We start from the raw sequence: 23,364 nt of genomic DNA on the forward strand, positions 1-23,364 counted from the left end.
TCTGCTATCTGATGGTGAGTGAGTCCTTATTCTCTCTCTGCTTCAGCTTCCTCATCTGCAACCTGAGAACAAGAATATTCATTAGGATTAAATGAGTTTATTTTTGTTAATCATTTAGAACAATCTTTAAGTTCATTTTTAAATTGGAATATAGATTCTAGAATAATCTTGTTAGACTAAATGCATTAAATAAATGTTACTTTTTGTTGTGACTATGAAATCTACATTTCTTTTTTCTTTTTTTTTTCACATTATGTGGCTTGTGGGATCTTAGTTCCTTGACCAGGGATTGAACCCAGGCCCTCTGCAGTGGAAATACAGAGTCCTAACCACTGGACTGCCAGGGAATTTCCCCAAATCTACATTTCTAATTCTCTTTCTTCCTCTGACTCCCACTCAGCATATTCTGATTCATCATGGATATTTCCCTTGACAATTTGATAAGTTAATCATATTAATTCACTTAAAAATACTTGCTGGGTATCTATTATGTGTCATATTTCTTGTTACAGGCCTCCTTGTCACTTGTGATTTAATATTTTGGGAAACCAGATTCTCCAACTACTCTTTCCACCAGCTACTCTCCACTATCCCCCAAGATAAACTTTTATCTCTAAGATATTTGATAGTATAGTTGTTTCATTATTTTCCTAGTAACAATTGCAACAATAATAGTTGCAATAATTTATGTGGTGGCTTATTTTTAAAAAGGTTTATTTATTTTATTTTTGGCTGTGCTGGGTCTTCGTTGCTGCATGCAGCCTTTCTCTAGTTTCAGGAAGCGGGGGTTGATTTTCGTTGTGGTGCATGGGCATCTCTTGTTGCAGAGCACGGGTTCTGGGGTGCATGGGCTTCAGTAGTTGTGGTGCACGGGCTTGGTTGCTCCGAGGCATGTGGGATCTTCCCAGACAAGGAATCAAACTTGTGTCCCTTGCATCAGCAGGTAGATTCTAAACCACTAGCCATCTGGGAGGCCCTGGTAGCTTACATTTTAAACAGTGTTTTCACATGTCTAATACTAAAGTGCAAAACTGTCATGGACAAGATTAATGTCTTGATTGCATATCCCCAGCAGCTAACATGTTGTTTAATTTATAGTAAGTGATAGCGAATTTTTTAAAATTTAATTTTCATTTTCTATTGTAGTATAGTTGATTCACAAGGTTGTTTCAGGTGTACAGCAAAGTAGTTCAGTTGTACATATACATATATTCTTTTCTTTCAGATCCATATAGGTTATTACAGAATATTGAGTAGAGCTCCTTCTGCTATACAGTAGTCCCTGTTTGTTATCTATTTTATATATAGTAGAGAAATGTTTGTTAAATGAGTTATTTTATATCTTAACTTTGTGAGATACAGCAATGTTGATTATCTCTAGTTTCCATATGAAAAAGCTCTATGGAGTTGGGTTGACCATTCCCTGCTTAACTTCTTGACTCAGAAATTCACATGATATTTAAGTGGCTGAGATAGAACCTCCATTAGCTCGGAAAATTTGTGGTTATGTTTTCATTCATTTCTGTCCTTAATTATCCTTGCTCATAACTGTTCCTTTGAATTGTGTGTCTGATACATCATTTTTACCCTAGACTTTCCATTCCATCCTGGGGCCTCTCTTGCTGCAGGCTGTCAGTACTCTAATCCACTGTTCACAAGAAACCCTTGTCAGCCTGACTGTGGTAGAGTAGAGAAATCAGCACAGTTCAGTTCAGTCGCTCAGTAGTGTCCAACTCTTTGCGACCCATGGACTGTAGCATGCCAGGGTTCCCTGTCCATCACCAACTACTGGAGCTTGCTAAAGTTCATGTCCATCTAGTTGGTGATGCCATCCAACCATCTCATTTTCAGTTGTTCTCTTCTCTTCCTGCCTTCAATCTTTCCCAGCATCAGGGTCTTTTCAAAGGAGTCAGTTCTTCACATCAGGTGGCCAAAGTATTGGAGCTTCAACTTTAGCATCAGTCCTTCCAATGAATATTCAGGACTGATTTCCTTTAGAATTGATCAGTTTGATCTCCTTGCAGTCCAAGGGACTCTCAAGAGTCTTCTCCAACACCACAGTTCAAAAGCATCAATTCTTTGGCACTCAGCTTTCTTTATGGTCCAAATCTCTTCTTTATACATGACTACTGGAAAAACCACAACTTTGACTAGATGGATCTTTGTTGGCAAAGTAATGTCTCTGCTTTTTAATAAGCTGTCTAGGTTTGTCATAGCTTTTCCTCCAAGGAGCAAGTGTCATTTAATTTCATGTCTTTTAATTTCACAATATGCAGTTATTTTGGAGCCCAAGAAAATAAAGTCTGTCACAATTTCCATTGTTTCCCTATCTATTTGCCATGAAGTGATGATACCGGATGCCATGATCTTTGTTTTTTGAATGTTGAGTTTTAAGTCAGCTTTTTCACTTTCCTCTTTCACTTTCATCAGGAGGCTATTTCCTCTTCGCTTTCTGCCATAAGGGTGGTGTCATCTGCATGCTGCTGCTGCTGCTGCTGCTAAGTCGCTTCAGTCGTGTCCTACTCGGTGTGACTCCATAGATGGCAGCCCACCAGGCTCCCCCGTCCCTGGGATTCTCCAGGCAAGAACACTGGAGTGGGTTGCCATTTCCTTCCCCAATGCATGAAAGTGAAAAGCGAAAGTGAAGTTGCTCAGTCGTGTCTGACTCCTAGCGACCCCATGGACTGCAGCCTTCCAGGCTCCTCCATCCATGGGATTTTCCAGGCAAGAGTGCTGGAGTGGGGTGCATATCTGAGGTTATTGAGATTTCTCCCGGCAATCTTGATCCCAGCTTGTGCTTCTTCCATCCCAGCATTTTTCATGATGTACTTTGCATATAAGTTAAATAAACAGGGTGACAATATACAGCCTTGATGTACTTTTCCTATTTGGAATCAGTCTGTTGTTCCTTGTCCAGTTCGAACTGTTGCTTCCTGACCTGCATACAGGTTTCTTAAGAGGCAGGTCAAGTGGTCTGGTATTCCCATCTCTTTCAGAATTTTCCACAGTTTATTGTGATCCACACAATCAAAGGCTTTGGCATAGTCAATAAAGCAGAAATAGATGTTTTTCTGGAACTCTCTTGCTTTTTCAATGATCCAGAGGATGTTGGCAATTTGATCTCTGGTTCCTCTGCCTTTTCTAAAACCAGCTTGAACATCTGGAAGTTCACGGTTCATGTACTGTTGAAGGCTGGCTTGGAGAATTTTGACCATTACTTTACTAGCGTGTGAGATGAGTACAACTGTGTGGTAATTTGAGCATTCTTTGGAATTGTCTTTCTTTTGGACTGGAATGAAGACTAACTTTTCCAGTCCTGTAGCCACTGCTGAGTTTTCCAAATTTGCTGGCATATTGAGTGCAGTACTTTCACAGCATCATCTTTCAGGATTTGAAATAGCTCCACTGGAATTCCATCATCTCCACTAGCTTTGTTCATAGTGATGCTTTCTAAGGCCCACTTGACTTCACATTCCAGGATGCCTGGCTCTAGGTGAGTGATCACACCATTGTGATTATCTGGGTCATGAAGATCTTTTTTGTGCAGTTCTTCTATGTATTCTTGCCACCTTTTCTTAATATCTTCTGCTTCTGTTAGGTCCTTACAATTTCTGTTCTTTATTGAGCCCATCTTTGCATGAAATGTTCCCTTGGTATGTCTAATTTTCTTGAAGAGATCTCTGCTGCTGCTGCTAAGTCGCTTCAGTTGTGTCCTACTCTGTGCGACCCCATAGACGGCAGCCCACCAGGTTCCCCTGTCCCTGGGATTCTCCAGGCAAGAACACTGGAGTGGGTTGCCATTTCCTTCTCCAATGCATGCAAGTAAAAAGTGAAAGTGAAGTCGCTCAGTCATGTCCGACCCTCAGCCACCCCATGGACTGCAGCCTACCAGGCTCCTCAGTCCATGGGATTTTCCAGGCAAGAGTACTTGAGTGAGGTGCCATTACCTTCTCCGAAGAGATCTCTAGTCTTTCCCATTCTATTGTTTTCCTCTATTTCTTTGCATTGATCACTGATGAAGGCTTTCTTATATCTCCTTGCTATTCTTTGGAACTCTGCATTCAGATCTTTCCTTTTCTCCTTTGCCTTAAGTTCTCTTCTTTTCTCAGCTATTTGTAAGGCCTCCTCAGACAACCATTTTGACTTTTTGCCTTTCTTTTTTGGGGGGATGGTCTTGATCATTGCCTCCTGTACAATGTCATGAACCTATGTCCATAGTTCTTCAGGCACTCTGTCTATCAGATCTAATCCCTTGAATCTATTTATCACTTCCACTGTATAATTATAAGAGATTAGATTTAGGTCAGCACACTGGGGTGAATGTAAAGCATGCTGCTAATAGCCACCTTTCTGATCTTGACTACTCTGAGTCTCAGTTTCCTTACATATACAGTAAAATGCGAGTTGAGTTGTAGGATCTGTATGATCAGGTGAAGTAATGACATTTCTGTGCTTCCGTAGCTGTCCTTCTACCCATCTTAATGTTCCTTATATCTCAGCTTTACCTGTGAGACCAAATTCATATTGTTCTAGTTCGTTTTTTTTTTTGAATTTATTTTGAATGAAACAAAGATGAATATTTTTAATGAAAAAAGGTACAATTCACAAAGAAGATAGACATCATAAACAATTAGACAGCTTAATAACAAAAACAAAGATAAATAAAGCAAAACTTATAAGAAATATAAGGGAAAAGAAAAAACATATAATCATTGCGAGACATATTAACATTTCTCTGAGAATATTTTATCAAGTGTTTATCAAATATTTGATCAAATAATTTATCAAATATTTTATCAGAAAAACTAAGAATAAAAGCATCTTGAATGATGTTATTAATGATTTAAACATATTTTATTTAATTTATATTAGTCAGGAAACAACAGTTAGAACTGGATATGGAACAACAGACTGGTTCCAAATAGGAAAAGTAGTATGTCAAGGCTGTATATTGTCACCCTGCTTATTTAACTTCTATGCAGAGTACATCATGAGAAATGCTGGGCTGGAAGAAGCACAAGCTGGAATCAAGATTGCCGGGAGAAATATCAATAACCTCAGATATGCAGATGACACCACCCTTATGGCAGAAAGTGAAGAGGGACTAAAAAGCCTTTGATGAAAGTGAAAGTGGAGAGTGAAAAAGTTGACTTAGAGCTCAACATTCAGAAAACTAAGATCATGGCATCTGGTCCCATCACTTCATGGCAAATAGATGGGGAAACAGTGGAAACAGTGTCAGACTTTATTTTTCTGGGCTCCAAAATCACTGCAGATGGTGATTGTGGCCATGAAATTAAAAGATGCTTACTCCTTGGAAGGAAAGTTATGACCAACCTAGATAGCATATTCAAAAGCAGAGACGTTACTTTGCCAACAAAGGTCCGTCTAGTCAAGGCTATGGTTTTTCCATTGGTCATGTATGGATGTGAGAGTTGGACTGTGAAGAAAGCTGAGCACTGAAGAATTGATGCTTTTGAACTGTGGTGTTGGAGAAGACTCTTGAGAGTCCCTTGGACTGCAAGGAGATCCAACCAGTCCATTCTGAAGGAGATCAGCCCTGGGTGTTCTTTGGAAGGAATGATGCTAAAGCTGATACTCCAGTACTTTGGCCATCTCATGTGAAGAGTGGACTCATTAGAAAAGACTCTGATGCTGGGAGGGATTGGGGGCAGGAGGAGAAGGGGACGACAGAGGATGAGATGGCTGGATGGCATCACTGACTCGGTGGACGTGAGTCTGAGTGAACTCTGGGAGTTGGTGATGGACAGGGAGGCCTGGCATGCTGCGATTCATGGAGTTGCAAAGAGTCAGACATGACTGAGCGACTGAACAGAACTGAACTGAATCACATCCTACACAAATACATTTAAAACTTTGTATCTTATACATTGCTAATAGATTTCCATAGGCCATTTAGAAAAACTGGCCAAAAGATAAACATTATTAAATTTCAAAAAGTAGAATTCTTTTTTTTTAACGTGTGATTCAGTTATACATAAACACACATATTATTTTTGAAATTATTTTTCATTATAGATTATTATAAGACACTGACTATAGTTCCCTGTGCCATACAGTAAACCTTTGTTTCTTGTTACATATCTAGTTTTTAAAATTAGAAATCTAGCATTCTATTCATACTAAGTCAAACCAGTGCAATCAAAATGTCATAAATTTTTTAGATAGGAAAAATTTCATAAGTTTTCTAAGGTATATGTAGTCTGCATATTATTTGTATGTATGTATACAAAAGCTTTTCTACCATGCTTGATGAGGGCTTGAGAAAGAACATCCAAAAAAAAAAAAAGAGAGATGGAGAAATTGGAAAACATAAACTAAATGAAATGGAAGCACTGAATATGAGATAGAAAAAGTGAAACAGACTAGATAAAAGTAAAAGATCCTTATATAGTCCAGTTGATTTTAAGCATGATTGTTCATTAGAAACATATTTGGAGCTCTGGCCAAAAAAAGAAAAAAGGCAACCTCTGGGCATTTGCAATTTTCAAAAGTTCCAAGATAATTCTGATATGTATATGGAATTTTAAAAGTGATTACAGATTTTTCTATTAAATGGTAGTTTTTGTGATTTAGAATTCTATTATTTTTCAGTTGACCAATAATGATATTAATACAATGGTATTAAAGAGAGTAATAGTGACAGGATCAAAATAGTAAAAGATGTTTATCAGTTTTCACAGTCAATAGCCAGTCTATGTCTTTTGATTGGTGCATTTAATCCATTTGCAATTAAAGTAATTATCAATATGTATGATCCTATTACTGTTTTCTTAATTGTTTGGGGTTTATTTTCTATAGATATGGCTTTTCCTTCTCTTGCTTTCTACCTAGAGAAGTTCCTTTAGCACTTGTTGTAAAGCTGGTTTGGTGATGCTGAATTCTCTTAACATTTGCTTGTCTGGAAACTTTTTGATTTCTGCATCAAATCTGAAGGAGATCTTGCTGGGTAGAGTATTCTTGGCTGTAGGTTCTTCCCTTTCATCACTTTAAAGATGTTATGCCATTCCTTTCTGGCTTGTAGAGTTTCTGTTGAGAAATCAGCTGATAGCCTGATGGGAGTTTCCTTGTATGTTATTTGTTGTTTTTTGCTTGTTGCTTTTAATATTGTATCTTTGTCTTTAACTTTTGTCAGTTCAATTACTAGGTACCTGTGTTTGTTTCTCCTTGGGTTTATTCTGCCTGGGACTCTCTGTGCTTCCTGGATTTGTTTGATTATTTCCTTTCCCATGTTAGGGAAATTTTTAGGTATTATCTCTTCAAATATTTTCTCAGGTCTTTTCTCTCTCTCTTCTCCTTCTAGGATCCCTATAATATGGATCTTGGTGCATTTAATCTTGTCCCAGAGGTCTCATAGGCTGTCTTCATTTCTTTTCATTCTTTTTTCTGTATTCTATTCTATGGCAGTGATTTCCACCATTCTGTCCTCTAGGTCGTTTATTTGTGCTTCTGCTTTAGTTATTCTGCTATGGATTCCTTCTAGTGTGTTATTCATTTCTGTTTGCTTGTTCTTTAGTTCTTGTAGGTCTTTGATTTCTTGCATCTTCTAAATCTTTGCCTCCATTATTTTCCCAAAATCCTGGATCATCTTCACTATCATTATTCTGAATTCTTTTTCTGGAAAGTTGCTATCTCCACTTCATTTAGTTGTTTTTCTGGGGTTTTATTTAGTCCCTTCACCTGGGATGTAACTTTCTTCTTTTTCATGCCAATTAAGTTTCTGTAATATGGTTTTGTTTTAGTCCCTGTGTGATTGTGGTTCTTCTTGCTTCTTCTGTCTGCCCTCTGATGGAGGTGGCTAAGAGGTTTGTGTAAACTTCCTGATGGGAGGGACTGGTGAGCATGCCCTTGCTCAGTTCAGTTCAGTTCAGTCACTCAGTTGTGTCTATTTGTGACCCCATGGACTGCAGCATGCCAGGCTTCCTATCCTTCACCATTTCCTGGAGCTTGCTCAAACTCATGTCCATTCAGTCAGTGATGCCATCCAACCATCTCATCCTCTGTCATCCCCTTCTCCTCCTGCCCTCAATCTTTCCCAGCATCAGGGTCTTTTCCAATGAGTCAGCTCTTCACATCAGGTGGCCAAAGTATCAGAGCTTCAGCTTCATAATCAGTCTTTCCATTGAGTATTCAGGATTGATATGGTCAGGTTAATGGTGACCTCCAAGAGGGTTAATGTCAAAGGGGACCTTCCCAGGAAGCTGCTGCCGTCTTCCCATCCCTGTGGTGAACCCCTGCCAACCTACATCTGCACAGCAGACCCTGCAACACTACCAGGCAGTTTTGGTTCAGTTTCCTGTGTAGTCATTGCTCCTTTCCTCTGAGCCTTGGTGCATGCAAGGTTTTGTTTGTGCCCTCCAAGACTGGAGTCTCTGTTCCCCCAGTCCTGTGAAAGTCTTGTAATCAAATCCCATGGCCTTCAAGATCAGATTCCTTGGGGATTCCTAATCCCTTTGTCAGGTATGCAGCTGGGAAGCCTGATGTGGGGTTCCAAACCTTCACAACAGTGGGAGAACCTCTTTGGTATTAATGTTCTCCAGTTCACCCACTAAGTGTGGATGAGATTTGATTTTATTGTGGTTGTGCCCCTCCTGCTGTCTCACTGTGGCTTCTTCTTTGCCTTCAAAGGTGGGGTATCTTTTTTTGGTGAGTTCTAGCATCCTCATGGTGGAGAAGGCAATGGCAACCCACTCCAGTACTCTTGCCTGGAAAATCCCATGGACAGAGGAGCTTGGTAGGCTGCAGTCCATGGGGTCGCTAAGAGTTGGATAAGACTGATACATTTCACTTTCACTTTCACTTTTCACTTTCATGCATTGGAGAATGAAATGGCAACCCACTCCAGTGTTCTTGCCTGGAGACTCCCAGGGACCAGGGAGCCTGGTGGGCTGTCTATGGGGTTGCACAGAGTCAGACACGACTGAAGTGACTTAGCAGCAGCAGCAGCGTCCTCATGGAGAATGCAATGGCAACCCACTCCAGTACTCTTGCCTGGAAAATCCCATAGATGGAGGAATCTGGTAGGCTGCAGTTCATGGGGTTGCGAAGAGTCGGATATGATTGAGCGTCTTCACTTTCATTTTTCACTTTCATGCATTGGAGAAGGAAATGGCAACCCACCCCAGTGTTCTTGCCTGGAGATTCCCAGGGACCAGGGAGGCTGGTGGGCTGTCTATGGGGTCGCACAGAGTAAGACACGACTGAAGCGACTTAGCAGCAGCAGCAGCAGCGTCCTCATGGAGAATGCAATGGCAACCCACTCCAGTACTCTTGCCTGGAAAATCCCATGGATGGAGGAGCCTGGTAGGCTGCAGTTCATGGGGTTGCGAAGAGTCGGATATGATTGAGCATCTTCACTTTCACTTTTCACTTTCATGCATTGGAGAAGGAAATGGCAACCCACTCCAGTATTCTTGCCTGGAGAATCCCAGGGACAGAGGAGCCTTGTGGGATGCTGTCTATGGGGTCACATGGAATCGGACACAACTGAAGTGACTTGGCAGCAGCAGCAGCAGCAGCAGCAGCACCGTCCTCATGTTGATGGCTATTTAACAGCTAGCTGTGATTTTGGTGCTCTTGCAGGAGGAGATGAGTGCATGTCCTTCTACTCCACCATCTTGAACCAAAAGCCGGTTCTAGCTCCTTCTTTCCCAAGCGGGCAAGTCTCTACCCAAGTGTATGAGCCTAGTAGGTTTTTTATCTATTTGTCTGCCTGAGCATTTCTGTATAAGAGGGTAGGGGCAGTGATTAGGTGAGATTACTGAGGTCTCTCTCCTCTGAACAATCAGAATCACACTTCTCAGTGCTTCATACTTTGCTACCTTCCATGTACTCTTTTGTTTCATGAGTCAGGACATTATGTGCATGTATTTTTATCCACATGAAGTTACATCACAGTTCAGCCTTCCAAATGTTAAAGCTGGACTTCAAAAGAAAAAATAGCAAATCTTATCATAGCTCAGTATTGTGGTTGGGTAAATATCTACTCTTAACCATCTTTTCTTTAATGATAAGCTGTGGTTTAGATTTGGGGAGGTCTGGAAGGTGACTTTGTGTATATATAATTCTCAGGTTTATTATAGGATCAGTCAACCAAGTCATGTCATTTTTTTCCAACCCTGAGCCACTGTAGTTATCCACACTCCATATGTTGGACTCTTCTTTCTCTGAGGTCTGGAAGTAGTTCCATGCAAGGATGATGCCATCAGGGAACTTTCCATATACTATATTAAGAAAGAGTCTCAAAAATATAAGCAAAAACAGCGTGATGATACAAACTAAAAATAGCCACAAGGAAGAAATCTCAACAGGAATGAAAGACCATGGAAATATTCCTGTTTTTCTAAAAATTGAGACAGCAAATGATGTGCCCATGAAGGCAATACACATAGGGGGAAAATGGGAAGCTAAAGAATTGGGATGGGAGGGAAGTACTGACAATCTGAGACTGCAGAGAAACCAGATATTTATACATAAGCTCTGGGCCTGGAAGGAATCTTGTTTTGTAAAGAAACGAATTCAAATAAGTGATATAGGATAATCCTCTGTAAATATGATTTATGTGTAAATGACTATGCAGGGAAAATAACCTGTGGCCACTTCTCCCAAGGTCTTTTAAAACAAATAAGTTCTAGACTACCTGTAATGGATTAAGTAATGTCATAAGTAATTTATGAAAATTGGACATAAACAAACAACAAAAAAAGGTATGCACTGGGGGAAAAAGATAAAACAACTTGCCTATATGACAGCTAGAGCTTTCAGGGGATGAATATAGAAGTCTTTTTGTTCTTATCTGGCAAGGTGCATCTGTGCTGTTTCAGACCTCAGAGCTCTAGCTTCTGGTGCAGGCTGGATTCAAGGGAAGGGTACGGCCTATCTTGGCCTGCTTGGGTGACACACTCATGCAGATGTCAGTTTTGGGGTTAATTCTCAGCCATGTGAGGGACATAGGGAAATTGGGAAGGAAGAAATCTCAGTCTTCCCTCCTTGTTCACATGCATCCACTGTTGACGGCTTCCTTTGATTCCTGAAGGTGGGATCTCTGGATCCCTATTTAGAATCTTGCCCCAGTAGGAGTTTTCAGAGAACCTGGGAACTTAATTCTGGACTTGAGGTGAGAAGCCAGGCAGAATTTTTCTGCCTGTCTTTCTCCAGAGTCAGGTCCCATGGGGCTGGTTGCCTATATGATACCCTTAATTTGGTGACCTGTTGATGGTGCCCCTGTTTTGTGCAGGGCTTTGGTCCTTGATATCCTACCTTAAACACCATCCAAGTGACTGTCATCCAGGTGAGCCTCTCCTTGCTTCCCTAACACCTCATGCTCTTTCATTTTGACTCTTCAGTATTTTTGTGTTGCAGCTTCTTCCTCCACATCCTCCCCTCTCTGATTCTTATTTTTTCTTTACAAGACTCTGCTGTCTTCCCCTTCCCCATCCTGTTTTCCTCTGTTATGTTTCCACTCTATTCCCATGGTGCATAGACCTGACTCTATTAGAACATGAATTGGTGTCAGCTCACTTGTGTAAGTCACTCAGTGGATTGTGAGCTCCTTGGAGGTGGATTCTATATCAGAAAACCTCAGGAAGTAATGGTTGGATTAATTCATTTACTTTCCCTGTTCTGGCTTTCTGTTCTAGTGACCCGATTTGTCCATTCCAGGCATAAGAACTAGGACCCTGTCTTGCCAGCTAGTAACCCTCTTTAATAACCAAAGCTCATATACTAAACCTTGGTGAAGGGCCTTCTGCCCGTGGAATCATGCAGTTCTTTTCTTTTGGCACATCGAGTTGACTCCTGAACACTACTGGTTTTGAAGTGCATAGGTTCACTTACTGGATTTTTTTCAGTAGTAAATACTACAGTACTAAATGATCTGGACTTGGTTGGGTCTGCAGATATGGAGGAATTGTGACTAAGGAGGGCCAACTATAAGTCAGATGCAGTGGAGGGTTGATGCCCCAACCTCTATGTTGTTCAAGGGACAGTTATAGTCAGACTCCTTCATCTCATTTCATTGGTGAATTAAGGCGGAAAGTGCTCTATGGGTAATTACATTTTTTCTCAAGCCAGCTCAACTTGTTTTTCTCATTAAGAGGTGACTCTCAGTGCTTCTCTGATTCTTATGGGTGGGTCTAGAGCAGTTTCCAAAGTTTAGTTTCTGGGAACCCTGATTAAGAACACTTGGGATTCTTAAATAAAAGTGAAAATTCCTAGGTTCTTCACCTTTAGAAATTCAATAACAGAATATAGATGTTATGTATATGCAGGCGTGGTGTCATAGGCGTGTGACCCGCACAGCTGCCCAGACTCGCGCTTAGAAGGGCCTTGAATTTCACTGAAAGCTCTGTTAGTGCTGCCTTGAAATTCTTCATAATTTTTGACCAAAGGACCCTGTGTTTTCATTTTGTGGGCCTCTAAAATTATGTAGCTGGGCTGTGTGTGTATGAGACTAATGTCATAAATATTCATTTTGAAGAAACAACCACTCCCTGACTTTCTTCAGAAACCTACCATGATGACTTAAAAAAGTGAATTCTTAATGTTAGTGAGGATATGAGGAAAAGAGCAGTCTCATTTATTACTGTGGTAATGTAATTTTCCTAGAGGGAGATTTAATTTTATATACATTTAAACCTTTAAAAAGTTCCCTTGGATTTGAAATTCAAAATCATAATACATTATTTTCCATATCTGTGCCCTTAGGGCTAATTTTTTTGTTTTGACTTTTATTACTTTTATTTCCAGATTTTATTCTTATTAAGGTAATACATACCCATAGTTTAAAAATCAAGCAGTACTAAAAAGCTTATAATGAAAAACAGCAGTTTTCCTACTTTGTCCCTCCTCACCCCTAAATCCTACTTCCTAGAATTCATTTAACTATATCTTCTGGTATTTACTTCTCTATTTCTATGCTCCTTATTGATTTATCAAATTTAATCTCTTAACTTCCTGTTATAGTTCAGATGATTTATCTCTCTTACACCTTCCTATAATCATTCTACTGTCTCTAATGTATAACTATTTTTGCATCTATTCTTAGAAATTTATTGGTTTTATATGCATGCATTTTCAGGTTTAGGGAATTACAATGTTATATTAATATATTTAATGCTGTCTTACTTTTTCCATTGTCTGTGTTGCTTTATACTTGCATGTGTATCAGATAGTGTGAAGAGGTTTATTAAGTGCCACACTGTTAGTACAGAAAAGGATTAATACCAAACTCAATATCTGTTACTAGAGGATGGATTAAACAAATATAGTAGAATACTCTGCCACAGTTAAAATGGACAGACTAGACCTTGTCCCTGGTCAGCAGGTGTAGAACAGGTGCAGGTGGATCTGTTTCTATGGGTGAAGACCGGAAGATCACTGGACATGAGCCCTCTGTGTGGGCCATGTGTGCAGGCTAGGCAGGTGATCCATAGTGCCTCAGTACACCTAGGTGCCCAAACGATGCCCTTCCCTCTCTGTGCTTCTCCAGCCCAACTTGGCCATTACTTCCTGGGCTTCTCTTGACTCACTCTTCTCTCTGGATCCCAGCCCTCTGAACTCTCCACTTTTCCTTGTTCCTTTCTTGCCTTTTCCAGTTTCAGCCTGTTCCCATTAGGAAGAACTCCAATAACCTATATTAAAACAGGGCCAAATCATTAATATTTGAAATGTTTTCATGCCTTATAGTCAACCCTTCTATTACAGAAAAGAAAAAAAAGGGCTAGATGTTCAAATATATGTGTATACAGCCAAACTTTCATACTGTTACATTTTATTCATTTTTATGTCCTTTCTTTCTTTGCCATAGCCTCTGTTCCCCTCAGGGAGGAAGGCTTAGGAAGTTATGATTATAGATCCAAGCTCCAGGAAGATAAACCTGCCCCCAAACCAGTGATAATGTAGGTCTCCAAATGAAGACTGGTCACATAGTAATTTGCTATGAACTGGAAGTTAATAATTTCCCTAGACCTCCTGTTGGCAACTTACTACTTCAGCTATGTAAAGACTGTCCTGTGATACCTACAGACTAAATTTACAAGTCCGAGTTTATTAGTATGAATGTTAATTAGCTATATAGGAAGCTATGCCCTCACCAAGTCTCTCAGGAGCCCTGTGGAGGCAGCCTCTGAATTAGGTACAGAAAGATGTGGGTCTCTGGTAAGGACTGGGGGAAGCTGTCTTTGTTACTGGTATGACAGGTCTGTTGCTTACATCAGGCTCATAGCCTCAGTGGAAGCTTCATTCTTTACCTGTTGGCTCTTAGTTCTCAAAGGTTTCCCAGAGATTTCATGGTACCTTAAATAAGAGGAATGGTAGTAGGTTGAGGATGGTAAAGATTTACATTTAAAGGGATGGGAAGTGTCTACTAGATATGAAACCCAGGTCTGTGATTTATTGTTCTTACCATACAAGTGCCTGAGAAGGAACGTATCTAAATAATTAGATAAATTCAATATCTCTTCCTTGCTCTCCTCTTTCTAACAGACCTGGTTACTGTGGTGGTATGTTCATTGTTCAGTCATGTCCTACTCTTTGCGATCTCAAGAACTGTAGCCCACCAGGCTCCTCTGTCCATGGAATTCTCCAGGCAAGAATACTGGAGTGGGTTGCCATTCCCTTCTCTAGAGAATCTTTCCGATCCATGGATCGAACCTGGGTCCTCTGCATTGCGGGCAGATTCTTTACTATTTGAGCCACCAGGGAAGCCCACAGACCTGTTTGGGGATGTATTTTGTTGCATAAGTGAGAGTAAAAGGTTCTTGCATATATAGGCAAAGCTTTATTTTAGGCCAGTTGAGACCCTGACCGCATTCATAGTTTGCCCCCTTTTTTGCAGCTAACACCCTGCTTCATCCGTGCATTTGTTCTTGTGCAACAAATGTTATTGAGCTTCTATAAAATGGCAGGTCTAGTCCTTTGCACATCTGAATAATACAGTTTTGCAAATGTGTACAAAGTTCTCACTTTTGAAGGCTGAACAGAATCTCACATGTTTCTAGATGGATTCCATTGAGAGTGAAACAATTTTACAAAATTCAATTTATGTGTAATCGGTTTATTGATCATGTGTAACACAGTTGGATGAGTATAAACATTTTGACTCTCCCCCTGCCCCTGTCCCCAACTTCTGTTTCCAACCAGGCTTTGTGGAATTTCTGTTTCCTGCCTTTAAATGCTATAGGGGGTGGAGTCCACAATGTTTTCTTCTTTTTCAATCATTAAAAGTTGAGACCTCCCCTTTGCTGGCCCTGTAGTGGGTAAGACTTGTGGCTTTGGGGATACAAAGATCAGTGGGGACAATGGTTTATTCTTGTGATTTTCCTCCTACTCCAGCTCTTTGCACTGGGGAAGAGGGGTAGAAAGACAGTCTACTATTTTACTATTTTCCTTTTCTACTTTAGCTACCTTGGAAATTATGGTTGAGAGTGGTAGTCTGGCTCTGAAATTTCTCAGTGCTTTGAGAGTTAGATCTTCAAGGTGTTGAAGTGGGTAAGAAGAGGGACAGAGACAAGTAACTCTTAACTCAATTAACAGCCTTGTCTGTAGCCCCTTGTGAGTGGTTACCATGGTTCTCTCGCTATTATTGACAGATTTTGGGTGCAGCTCCAGTGCACGCATGAGTTCTCTGGGAGGCCCTGTAGACCCTCCCTGACAGTTCCTTGACATGAAAATGCAGAGTCCCCTCCCTCTGAGGTTCTACTCCTGGGAGATCTGGGCACTCTTTGGCTGCTAGGCCTCCCTTGTCAAGTTGCCCTCAGGTGGGGAACCTGCAAATTATCTCAAGTCCAGCTCACTCAGTGGATTCATTTGATCAGAAGAAATTTATATGTTCTTGTCATCACATCTACCCTGTGTTCTGATCATCATGTATTCACCCTGTTGGTAAAGCAAAGATTCTACCCTAAATGGTATAAGATGCCCAGACACACACCACCTGACCCTGGATGGATGAGATTGGCAGTCGTTTATTAGTCACTTATTCACAAGGGCACCATGTGCCATGCAGGCCTACATGTGGTTGTCCTGGGAAGTAGAAGGAACCAGAAAGGCTTCCTCTTTATCCATAAGGAACAGTAGAACTTACCAATCACTGAAGACTTTGGCACCCAGAATGGAGAAATCCTCTCCTTGCTTTCCTGCTTTCCTGGTAGTTATTTTATTGTTAACACCAGTCCCACATGCCTACATCAGGATCCCACCTGGTGTGGTGCCTCTCAGCTCTCTGCCCAAGGTAGACTTCTCTCCTACACATTCTCCCTGGGTGAATACATTCATTCCAATTAAAAAAAAATGGCCATCCATATACTTATAATTCCTACAACTCTATCTCAAAACACTTTCCTGAGTCCCAGATCTATGGATCCACCTTATTGGATGTTGCCACTTGAATACTCAGAGACCCTTCAACCTTAAAAGTCCAGATCAAACTCATTGTCATTGTCTTCATATCCCAGCCTACGTCCCTTCCAGGGCGTTCTGTATTGGTTAAGGACACCACAGTCCACTTAGTTGCCAGAAATCAGAAGTCTCAGGGTGATTTTTGATTCCGTTATCCACCCCACCCCATATTTAATCCATAACAAGAGATGTTGGTCTTAACCTCACACAAGTCTCAAACTTTCCCATTTCTCTCCATCAGCACTGCCTCCACACCAGCCCAGTATCTACCACTGTGTGTCTTTTGTGGTCCCATAATGGCTTCCCAGGCAGCCTTTTTGCCAGTCTTCCCCTCTATAATCTATTTCTTGCTCTGCTGGCAGAGTGAACTTTCTGAATAGACCACATCATTGATTTACTTAAGAACATTTAAATACTCTTCATCGTCTTTAGGATATATACTCTTTACTATAAGTTATAAAGTCCTTCATCATGTGATTACTGCCAACTTTCCAATTTGCTCTCCTGTCTGTATCCCATGAATTTTATACCCCAGCTCTACTAATCTTTTCATAATTCAGTTTTTCTCTTGCATACCTTTGTAAGTGCTGCCTCCTCTGCCTGGAATATACTTTTGATCTTGCATTGCCAGACCTTTCTTCAGCCTTTCATCCAGCTGACTCCTATTAAACCTTCAGCTCTTAGGCTTAAACCTTACTTCCTCTGGTAGATCTTCCTTGACTCTGATAAGGAAATGTGTTCCTGTAACATCCAGTATTTCTCGCATCATAAGATTTAACACTTCTTGCTTAATTTTTGGATACCCCTCTTAGCACCATGAAGGCAGGGTTTGTGATGTCTGAATATTAGTCTAGCCCAAGTGTCTAACATGCAATATACCTTTACTGAACAGATTAAATTTTACTGAACTTTGCTAAACTGCAGCTCTGAAAATGGGAATAATGATACTTACCTCCTTAGGTACTGTCAACTGCCCCATAAAAAAAAATCTGGGAATAGGTGTATAGAGAAATGAGAACATCTAGTGAGGGACAGAGGTAAAATTAGGACCCTTATAGTCTGATTTCAGATTCTTGTTCTTCACCTCTATGCAATGCTCTCTCTCTCAAGGAAGCTACTTTTCAGGTAATTCTATCTGTAGTTCCTCTGCTTTTATTCCTCTACTGCAGTTTGGAAATAGTATATAAGAAAGATTTGCTGTTACAGTTCAGAACACTGACAGCTCAGAAATGTGACAGCTCATATCTAGAAAACAAGAAAGTAGAAAAAGAATCACAAGAGACAAACATGAAATTTCCAAAGCAGAAGAGTCTGTGAGCTCTTTAGAACAAAGGCAGAGACTGCTCTCTGGAGAACGTGGATGCTTCACAGCACAGAAGAGCAGTGGACACTCATCAATACTTAGTCATCAAGAAGCGGTTTCAAGTGTGCTCATTATGCATTTAACTTTCATATTTGATAAATATTTATTGATCTGTCTTATGCAGAGAACTGTGCTATGTACTAGGGATACAGAAGTGGTTCTTCTGTCAGGGGGTTTGCTGTGTGGTGAGGGAGCAGACTAGGAGGTGGGCAACTTTAATGCACTACTAAGGCAGCCATCAGCTTAGATGGGTGTGGCACTTCATGGCAGGAACCCTTCATAAATTATTTAGAGAAGACTTTTTGATAGAAGCGATGTCCAGGATGAAACCAGGATAACTCACAGCATATAATGTCTTTCAAAAGGAGCGTACAGCATCTTTCAGAAAGATTAAAGATGAGAAATGGTGGTAATACAGAGATGAAGACATAGTTTAAAGTCTACTAGTGGATCTTGGTATCAATTCTAGTTCTGTCAGTTACCAACTGTGTGACTTGAAGCAAGCCAGTTAACATTTCTACCATTAACCTAAAGAGTGGGCTTAAAAGTGCATCTTTATAATATTACTGTAAGAAGCACATGGGGTGTTATATTTGAAGACTGTCGTGAAATGCAAAGTACCAGAAAGTTGAAATACTATTATTACGTGAAATAATGTAGGTGAGCATAGTACCTGCCTTGTAGTAAACCTTTGGTAAAGCACAGTCATCTTCCACTATACACAACAACACTTGAAATTTCTCTTTCCTTTGGAGATGAGATTCTAAAGAGTGAGAGCCAACTGACATAGGTCACTAATCCATGCCTCTGTGTCATCTCCTGCCTCTTTCTCCCCTCCCCCATTTTCCAGAGATAGATGCTTCCCACCACCAAGCTTTTCATGGCTGATGGTTGGTATTTCTGTGTTTTCTTTCTCGTCTGATACTACCTTCATGTTAGGATGAAATAGGGGCTGGAAAATGAGGTGGTGAGAAATTTGACGTGGTGAATGGCCAGCAACAAAGGGTCATGAGTCTTTGCTCTAGAATGACTCAAAATCTAAAACCGTGGAAGGATTTTTGGCCTCATAATGGATTTGTCATTTCCCCAAAAGTATAATACCTTGGAGATGCCTTGATTCTTCTCCCCAACCCCCCAGTTTTTATTGAGTTGTACTTGATCTGTGTTTGCTGTGCTAAGTTGCTTCAGTCATGTCCGACTCTGTGCAACCCTATGGACTGCAGCCTGCCAGGTTTCTCTGTCCATGGGATTCTCCAGGCAAGAATACAGGAGTGGGTTGCCATGCCCTCCTCCAGGGGATCTTCCTAACCCAGGGATAAAACCCACATCTCTTATGTCTCCTGCAATTGCAGGTAGGTTCTTTACCACTAGTGCCTCCTGGGAAGCCCCTAACTGACTTATAGTACTGTGTAAGTTTAAGGTATAAAACATGACAATTTGATATACGTAATTACTGTGAAGTGATTACCACAGTAAGTTTAGTTAACATTACCACATGTTGTTACACATTTTTTTCCTTGTGATGAAAACTTTTAAGATCTACTCTTTGCTGTTGTTGTTCAGTCATTCAGTCGTGTTGAACTCTTTGTAATTCTATGGACTGCAGCATGCCAGGCCTCCCTGTCCATCACAAACTCCTGGAGCTTGCTCAAACGCATGTCCACTGAGTCAATGATGCCATCCAACCATCTCATCCTCTATTGTCCCCTACTCCTGTCTCCAATCTTTCCCAGGATCAGGATCTTTTCTAATGAGTTGGCTCTTCATATCAAGTGGCCAAATTAATGAAGCTTCAGCTTTAGCATCAGTCCTTCCAATGGATAATCAGGATTGATTTCCTTTAGGATTGACTGGCTTGATCTCCTTGCTGTCCAAGGGACACTAAAGAGTCTTCTTCAACACCACAGTTCAAAAGCATCAATTCCTCACTGCTCAGCCTTCTTTATGGTCCAACTCTTACATCCGTACATGGCTACTGGAAAAACCGTAGTTTTGACTATACAGACATTTGTTGACATAGTAATGTTCCTGCTTTTTAATATGCTGTCTAGGTTTGTCATAGCTTTTCTTCCAAGGAACAAGTATCTTCTAATTTCATGGCTGCAGTCACCATCTATAGTGATTTTGGAGCCCAAGAAAATAAACTCTATCACCGTTTCCATTGTTTCCTCATCTATTTGCCATGAAGTGATGGGACTGGATGTCATGATCTTCATTTTTTAATGTTTAGTTTTAAGCTAGGTTTTTCACTATCCTCTTTCAGTTTCATCAGAAGCTCTTTAGTTTCTGTTTGCTTTCTCTCATAAGGGTGGTGTCATATACATATCTGAGGTTATTGATATTTCTTCCAGCAATCTTGATTCCAGCTTGTGTTTCATCCAACCTGGTATTTTGCATGATGTACCCTGCATAGAAGTTAAATAAGCAGACTGACAATATACAGCCTTGACATACTCCTTCCCAATTTTGAACCAGTCTGTTTTTCCATGTCCAGTTCTAACTATTGCTTCTTGACCTGCATACAGGTTTCTCAGGAGGCAGGTAATGTGGTCTGGTATTCCCATCTCTTTCAGAATTTTCCACAGTTTGTTGTGATCCACACAAAGGCTTTTGTATAGTCAATGAAGCAGAAATAGATGTTTTTCTGGAATTCTCTTGCTTTTACTATGATCCAGTGGTTACTGGCAATCTGACCAATCTGACCAGAGGTCAGCTTGAGCATCTGGAAGTTCTCAGTTCATGTACTGTTGAAGCCTAGCTTGGAGAATTTTGATCATTACTTTGCTAGCATGTGGAATGAGTGCAATTGTGTGGTAGTTTTAACATTCTTTGACATTGCCCTTCTTTGGGATTGGAATGAAAACTGACCTTTTCTAGCCCTGTGGCTACTGCTAAGTTCTACTCTCAGCAACTTTCTAAGTTGCTGAGATCTACTCTTGCTGCTGCTGCTACTGCTGCTAAGTCGTGTCAGTTGTGTCTGACTCTGTGCGACCCCATAGACGGCAGCCCACTCTTAGCAGCTTTCAAATATGCAATACAGTATTGTTACCAAGTCATCATGTTGCTTCTTACAGTCTCAGAACTTAATTTATCTTATAACTAAAAGTTTGTACTTTTTGATCACTTTCACTTAACACTGCTATCCCTTCCTCTGGTAACCATCAAAAACAGAACAACCTGTTCTGGTTTCTTTCCTTTTTTTTTTTGTTTTTTTTTGAGTCTTTTTTTCTTTTTAAAATTCCACATATGAGTGAGTTCATAAACTATTTTTCTTTTTCTGACTTATTTTACTTAAGGCATTATGGTAAGTGTCCTGATTCTTAATTTTAAATGGCATATGACTCTTTGTTTAAAAACTTATTTGTTTTTAAAGTAAGATTTGAAAGTCCTACCCTCGTATGTGTAGGAATGATTTTTTTATGGTAACTCCATGTCCTTTATGGAGAAGGAAATGGCAAGCTTTTCTAGTATGCCTGCCTGGAGAATCCCATGGACGGAGGAGTCTGGTGAGCTACAATCCATGGGGTTGCAAACAGTCAGACATGACCTAGTGGTTAAACAACAACAACAACAACAACAAGGGATTAGTAGCATGCTATGCTATGCTAAGTCACTTCAGTCATGTCCGACTTTGTGCGACCCCATAGACAGCAGCCCACGAGGCTCCCCCGTCCCCGGGATTCTCCAGGCAAGAACACTGGAGTGGGTTGCCATTTCCTTCTCCAATGCATGAAAGTGAAAAGTCATGTCCGACTCTTAGCAACCCCATGGATTGCAGCCTAACAGGCTCCTCCATAGATGGGATTTTCCAAGCAAGAGTACTGTGACTGAATTAATACTGACCGTGAGGAGGGTCTTGAAGCAACTTGGCTTATAGAAGTTGGCTTATAGAAAATGCAGAGAAGGAGAAATTACAGATCCAAGTGATCCCACCTCTGTGATTCTGCTTATTACTTTGTTTTTAGGTGAGGGCCAACTGCAAAGAACCCAGAAAGGCATAACAGATGTGTCTAGCTGATCAAAACATGCCAGAAAGTCCAAGCCTAGTGCTTCATACATAGCTGGTGCCTGACTATTATATGAGGATTTAGTAAGCACCCATTCTACCTAGAGCTTTACTAGGCACTAGGCATAACAGTGAGAGAAACAGTTCTGATTCTTAACTTTATATGGCATATCATATATCTGATCCTGATACACTTTTTGATTCAGTGATAGAAACCAACTCATAAGTGACAAAAGCACAATGAGAAAAACGCTATCCTAATATAATTTTGCACAAAGAACTATAGGGGCAAATAAAAAAGAGTAACTAATTTCCTAACTGGGAGTGAGGTAAATGATGCTGCTCTAGAAAATGTAAGGTAGCATTTATAACCGGATAATAGTCAGTACAGAATAAATAGGTAAGAGGATTAAAAATGTTTTTTGATGACTAGTGAGGCAGAATTAAAAACACTGTATTTATAAAAGGGGTCTTTCATACTTTCAGAGGAGACAGTCTCATTTTGGAGGAAGACATGCCCCTACTCCTCAGGGGGTGCTGTCTTCAGGCATAGGAGACATGGCTTCATGGAGGGTTGATCTTAAAAGCACAGTCAGGGCAGACCTATGGCAAGTCCAGGATTTTCAAACCCAGCTCTTGACCTTTCAAGAGCTTTTATAGGAAGACCTGCTGCTATGGTGTAGAAATTTCAATGACACAGGACAGAAATTAGAGGTGACAAGGCCTTGGAAGAAGTATGGTCTTCCCACCTAGATTCTCTGAAGTCTGTAAAGCTAGATGTTACTGTAGAGGAGTTCCTTGAAAGTTACCTACCCCTTCTCAGTACAGGGGAAAGGAAATCACTCCCTTAAGTAAGAAGACAGAATTAAGGGATGAGCAGAGAAGCATTTTTGTTTTAATACAAAATACTTTAGTAGAAAAACACATGTATACCTGTGGCAGACTCATTTTGATATTTGGCAAAACTAATACAATTATGTAAAATTTAAAAATAAAATAAAATAAAAAATAAATAAATAAAAGTTAAAAAAAAAAAAAAAGAAAAAAGAAAAATGCACAGGACCAGAGTCTTTAACTCTACCTAGCACCACACCCAAGGCAACAATATAGCAAGTATGTCCCAATAGCATGAAACCAGAAAAACTCCCTGAACGCCCTGGGGAAGGATTGTTTCCTTAAAGGAGACCTAGTAGAAGTAAGTATAGATATTATTTTCTTTTTTAGCCTTTTTTTTTTGTGTGTGTGTGTGTGAAATGAGTGATTAAACAAATCTCTGACCTACTTCTGACTACTGGTGCTGTTGGTTTTGTTCTAATTCTTCTTTATGGTACTATCCAGAAAGTGCCATGGTGTGTGCCAGCAAAGAGTATCTTTATGGTTCTCAATCCAAAAAAAGTATGGCTCTTTTTGACCAATTTATTATTCTTCATATTGATTAGAGAGAAACTGACTCCATAAAGAGAACCAGCAGCTGAGAGAATGGACTAGCACAGTCAGATTAGAGAGGTGAGAGTTGTTCACAATTTATAGCCCTGGCTAGCACTCTGATGGAGAAGGCAATGGCACCCCACTCCAA

General features: G+C 40.3%; 1 non-coding gene across 1 annotated transcript; it reads right to left on the minus strand.

Moving 5' to 3' along the window:
* Positions 1–274: 274 nt before the first annotated feature.
* TRNAG-UCC (transfer RNA glycine (anticodon UCC)) lies at positions 275–347 on the minus strand. Its single transcript has one exon. It is a non-coding gene; the product is annotated as a tRNA-Gly (tRNA).
* Between the last annotated feature and the right edge of the window lie 23,017 nt (positions 348–23,364).

The sequence above is a fragment of the Bubalus kerabau genome, chromosome 6, assembly GCF_029407905.1.
Source record: "Bubalus kerabau isolate K-KA32 ecotype Philippines breed swamp buffalo chromosome 6, PCC_UOA_SB_1v2, whole genome shotgun sequence".
Classification (NCBI taxonomy): domain Eukaryota; kingdom Metazoa; phylum Chordata; class Mammalia; order Artiodactyla; family Bovidae; genus Bubalus; species Bubalus kerabau.